Here is a 6301-nt window from a genome sequence, read left to right as displayed (position 1 = left end):
TGCAACAGCATATGTGCCAATAAAGACTTGCAAATCTTTAATAACAGTTTGAGCATCAGCTAAGCGGTGTGGCCAAACCTATAGAAATCTGGAGCATGAGTCAACAGCAACTAAGATGTATTTGTATGCACTATCAGGTGTCGGGGGACAACAACGGTCCAAGTATACACATTGTAATAGTCTGTTGAAAATAAGGAGTGGTGTCTGCGGTGGGTGTTTGACGGTGGATCCTTTTATTTGCTGGCAGATGTCACAACAAAGGACATACTGCTTGGTCTGTTTATAGAGACCTGTCCACCAATAACGTGCTTGTAACAATGATATTGTAGCTGCCACACCAGCATGGGCAGAAGCAACCCCCTCATGTGCTTCTTTTATCAATTCTGGTCTTTGGTCTTTATTGTGAATCATACGATTTCACACCCCTGGTATAACTGCTAGGGCTGTCTTGAGGCATGATATGTGGTAGGAATATTTAGCGGGATATGCTGTTGGTAAAGGTGTGCCATCAGCCAAAGCACTCACAGCTGCCAGTGTTTCATCATCAAATTTCGTTCTAGAATGAGTTACTGCAGCAACAGAAGCCATAGCTACTGCTGATTTGGCTGCTTCATCAGCCAAGGTATTGCCTGCAACGTGTATTCCAACACGCTGATGTCCTAGTGTATGTACAAGATACATGGATGTTGGGTAGCGTTTCTTTCAGATCTGCTACTTGTCCCCACAGAAGTCTGTGTTTAATGGTGTTTCCTTTTAAATCTCTGAACCCAATCTGCTACCAGTAATGCAGATATTAATTGAAGGACTGGACACAATAGTACAAATCACAATCAGTGTCATCTGCTCAGGATCCATATGTTGCAGTGCCATAACCAGAGCCTTGAGCCCTGCAAGTTGTGCAGTGCAGCCCCTTAGCGTCGGCGTGCAAGTATGTGTGGAAGGAACTTGCCATCTTTCATATATGATTTTTAGTGCCTATAGCTGGTTGGGCTGAACCATCAGTATACAAAATTGTCTGATATTGTTCAATAGGCAATATGTTTGCTGGAACTGGATTTTCAAGTTCATATTGCAAAAACGCTTTGGTTTGTAATTTTGAGTCAAAGATATAGTCTACATCAGTGGCCGTCACGTTGGATGCAACGTGGATGTAATGTTTTAGCGTTAGGAATGCTGGCTTTGGACACAGCCTCAAGGGTTGGGAGATACAACAAGGATACGTTTCCCTTGGGCCAGAGGTTTCTCTTTAATTACACCCATCTGAACAGCAGTGAGAATATTCTCAGTGGGAGCAAAGCGTTTTTCAGCTGTAGAGTACAAATGTGATTTGTATGCAATCAGGACAGTCTCACCCTCATTGAATGTTACGTAGGTGAAAACAATGGCACCAGCAATTACTCTGATGACCAGTTGTTTTTTGTTCTCCCTTGTATGTAGGTGTTTTGCTTCAAGTATGTCTTTTTGTAATGCTCTGAGAATGCGTGTGTTTGACTGTCCAGTGTTGACTTGTAAAGTCAGGACGTATTAAGTCATAAAATGGTTGATTGTGATGTGCAGTCTGGAATGTATGATCTGCTAAAATGTAAAAAGCCAAATATGGACTAGAGCTTTTTGATGGTATTTGGTGGTTGTAGTTGTGCACATTTTTCTAAAAATTGGGGCTCAAGGTTCTTGCCTTCATCCGACATCGTTCATATCCCAAAAAAAGGGCACTAAGGAAGGCAATTTTTAAAAAATTACATTTGTAGCCAAATCCTACAACAATGCGGGCCACCAGTCTTATATGTGGCATCAGGTTGTCGTCTGTAAGGTAGATATCATCCACATACGACAACACCTCAGGGTCATGTCATGTCAAAGTGATGTAATATGAGCTGAGAACAGTCCTGGGCTGCTCTTGTACCCTTGTGGTAGTCAGCAGAATTTTTTCTGACAGTCTAAAGCGCTGAAACTTGTTAAGTCCCTACTTTCAGGTGCTATATTTTTGCAGAAAAACCTATTGGAGAGCTCCTGGGTAGTTTTGTATTTTTTGTACATAATTGTTAATAAGTGCTGTGTGCATTTTGTATAGCAAATGTTCATGTGCCACTGTTTAAATGTCTGTAGTCTAAGACTCTTCTATATGAATGGTTAGGGTTAAGCGACAGGAAACAATGGATTGTTCATTGGTGAGACACAGGGTTCAATTACGCCCTGGTACTCTTAATTGTTTGAGGATTTCCCTCACGGGTGCTTTTGCTTCATGTTTTATTGGGGTTGAGGTTGGGATTTAATTGGAATTACATGATAGAGAATCTTTATCCCACCCTACGTGCTTGCGATTTAACGCAGGTACCCGCACCACTGCCAACTCAGTGGCGTATATTTCCACAAGCTTTCTGGGAACAAGGAGCAAGAAGGATTTTCAGTAACTTCTCCATATGGGAGATCACGGACAAATTCTGATGGCCAGTCTTTTTCAGCCAGTAAAATAAAAATAAAAAAAATGGTGCCAACACAGTCCCAAAAGATAGCATCTATTTTGCATTTAATGTCTCCCTCTAACTGTATAGTTACTTTATACACCCTATCGGGTGTGGCGACACGCATGTCCACAGTCTCAACTTGTAAGAAGTCATCAGTTGCTTTCACCTCCAGATGCTCTTGAAGATCCCGGCAAACTATTATGACTTCTGCTGCACTGTCTAGCAGTGCCAGTGGCCACTTCCTGTTCTTCAGTAAAACCCTTGTCCTGAGTGGCGTCATATTGCAACTGCTGCCACCTTTTTGTCCTTTTTAAACTGGGGTTTTTGTTGGGAAAGTTTCAATTCTTTAACTGAAACTTCAGACGAGCGCTGAGTCCTTTCTCGGTTTCACATACTCTGTTCGCTGCTCTGACCGCCCACCTCTCTCACTGCGTTTTTCCGGTGAGTCCTGAAAAGAACGAGATTGGCGTGTATCAGTATATTGATATCGGTCAGGTGTTTTTATATTCTCTCTATTTTCAAGATTATATCTAATTTTGAGGGGTCTCCGAATGCGGAGATTCTCCCCTTTCTTTTCTAGGTGTTTGTTGTGTTTTTTATCTCCAGCACTTTTGAGAACCTTCACGTGCTATTAGAATCTTTATTAGAGCTACCTTGTAATTGTGGTTTAATTGGTCTGGCCGCAAGACTTTCTCGACCAATGCTAAAGTCGTCTCAGCGATGATCTTTGGCAGCTCGCAACCTTGATACTGTAGAGTAACATCCCGGAGCCGCATGCCCACTGCTAGTGCAACTACTTCCCCTTTAAAGTTATTTCATATAATTGAAGACACAGTGGCAAAATTGCTAATTAATTGCATCCCCAAGTCCAGGGCTGGGGCAGCTCTGTATTCATTTTGAATTTGTTTTAATATCTCCGGAAGATTGGAAAGTGTTGGTGTACAGTGTGCGGTAGTATAGAGCGTGGCAAATACTGTGCCCCATGTGTTGCAGTTATCTACTGTGGGAACCATCCCAAATGGAAAGCACATAGTGAAGATTCTATGTTTGTCCTAAGAACCCGAATGAGAAAAATCTGCTTCCAGTACATTTATTTTTTGAGCTAACCAAAACTTAATAACCTCCCACTTAGCTTGTACCTTACCCATGATCGAATGGACAGTTGCAGGGTTAATGCCTGGCGTACCTGCGTGTAGTTCTGCTGGGGCAGCATGTGCTGGGTTAGTATTTAATGTTTCCATTACAAACTGTACTAACAGTCTGTATATTTCAGTGAGCTCCGCTAAGGTTGCTGCATCAGGGTGCGGTGTATATGTGGCCAATAAAGACCAGGTTGGGCCGGCATTGCTCAGAGGACCTAACCTAACATGTAATACTGTATGTAATAGAGTGTCATCAAGCCAATAATTATGGTCCTGATAAGATAGGGGTATTTCTAAACATGCATAAGCTCTGTATTGTGCAGGTATGTTTGCAGGTGTATAGTGATTAAATGTGTTTGTGTTCCCATCAAACGCTGAAAAGGTGACCCAAGAATAAAATGTTTCTGTTCTGTAGGCTGGATGAGCCTCAACAACAAATGTGACTTGACCACCCCCGGGCCGTTAGGCCATTTGCCAGTAAGTATGCAGTAAGGGGCGGTTGCATATTTACTGCAATTGCTACCCGTTGCAGGTTCCCCATGTTAATGGAACAGGTGTTTGTTCAGAGATAAGGATACCAAATGGGGATTAAACCTTTCAAAGTTCAAGTTTGCACTATCTACTTAGCTGAAGAGGAAATCCTCAATACCACGGACATATCCGTATATAGTATCGAGGTGCCTTTAGTGAGACTGAGATACTTATGAGGATCAAAAAATTTGGGCCTGACTAAACATTGGCGGCACCATATCACGTAGGTTCTCATTATCCTAATAAGTCTACTGGATTTGAGCGGTAGGATTGCATAGATTGTGGGTATTAAGTATAATTCTACACCATGTGACACCCGTCGGCCTAATCCGGGTTTTCTGGCTAAGTAGCAGCGCCTCATCTCCACTCAAGAGCAGGGATGATTGTGGCAACAAGGCACATGACCAGAAAGACTCCGGGGAATCGTGGCCAATCAGATCATATCCCTTTCTCTCAGTCACGTTAGCCTCACACAGGCAAAGACAAACAGAGGCAGAGTATAGTTCAATAAGAATTTATTGAAGTAACTGCATCTCGGATAAAATGGCATGCATTGAAATAACTAGGATGATAAAACACAATAAAAGAAAAATGGTGACAAGGAGAGTAAAACATAAAAACAGTCCCACCATACTGCCACTAGGAGTGATATATAGTTCTCCTACCTAAGCTATTTTAGAGCACAGCATAATAATCCTTAATCCGCCCTTTAGGTCCCCAACTCCGGGAAGACATCATCCCGCATACCTAAGTAAGGAAGCCTGTAGTCTAGAGAGATACCGTCCCAGTGTTGGCCAGGGGTTCGGCAGACTAAGCAAGAAGCTATAGTGAAGCAAACAGCAAGCAGTCATGGTCAATGGGCTGGAATCTCCCTCTAATGTGTATGAGACAAAGGAGTGTTATAATAAAACAGTTGACACTCTAAGAAAGGGTCCCCACGTAGGAATATGTGCCTTTCTATGAATGTTGGAGACACAGCATACCACTTATACCGGCAACCCTATCTGACTGCAGCCTTGAAGAAAGCACAAAGTGAAATGAATGTCCTACTGAGAACGTATTGCTTTCCTAGACAGAAGAACAAATAGAGAAAAATGAAAACACCACCACAAATGTGGCTATTGCTAGAAAAATAAAGCAATGCTGAATAAAATGTAACTGGGCTAATGTGCAGAACGGCAGGCCTAGTTTGCTAAAATAATGTCTAAAATAGCTATACAACACCTGAATCACAGCAAGAGCAGCAGATGGGCACTAAATTAAGTAAAATCAGTCTGTGCTCCACAGAGGGCTGGATGCATGGCATGTGCTGGCCAACTAAGAGGCAGCACAGAAGACTGACACAGAATGCAATGGGTGGGTTTATAAAATTGTCTTGCAAGCAAGAGCACATGTACTGTCCTAGGTTCTACCTATACATGGCAGGATTGAACTGATTGAATGGAGTGCTCAGATTACTTCAAAAATAGTGAAGTAGTAAGAGTTAAGTTAGCCAAAAATCATTAAAAATGTATTTACAGCTTACTGAGCTATTAAAAAACAAAGACAGTGGGTAGGTGCACGGCACATGTATCTGCCGACAATGTTTGGAACAAGGGAAAGTTGGCATAAGTGCCTGGTTTGATTGTAGGCTCGTTGGAATCTAGTTTGAAAACTACTCTTGATGGCAAGAAACAGAATAACAAATTGGAATATAAACTCGAAAGATTCAAAGTTATAGCAGCATCATATTATTGTGTATGTACATTTTAGTTTTGCTTTGGTAGTTATAGTTTCAAATTAGTATTTGTTTAAAAGTTATTTAATGAACTATGGGAAAAGGGATGTTGTAGTCTAAACGTGCAAAGTTGTCACTGGATTCTGATTAACAATGTGGAGAGGGAGGTTCCAGGGATAACAGCTGGAGTTGAAAGCTCCTCTCTGCATAAGACCTCCCCATTGAATAAATCAACTTCACTAACTCATCTGGTTGAAAATAATTACTTTATATACGCACATATATTCAAGCAATACCAACAAAACAGGCCACTTTGTTCCAGGCTTGCACCACAGATCATCATCCCACCTCACCATAAAAAAATCCATAGGAGGACCTGCTTTGAGTACTGCCCGCCAGCCTCCAGATCTCACTCCCAGCTAAGGTTTGACGAATACAGGAGCATA

The sequence above is a fragment of the Pleurodeles waltl genome, chromosome 6 (genome assembly GCF_031143425.1).
Source record: "Pleurodeles waltl isolate 20211129_DDA chromosome 6, aPleWal1.hap1.20221129, whole genome shotgun sequence".
Lineage (NCBI taxonomy): Eukaryota > Metazoa > Chordata > Amphibia > Caudata > Salamandridae > Pleurodeles > Pleurodeles waltl.
This window is presented reverse-complemented; position numbering follows the sequence as displayed.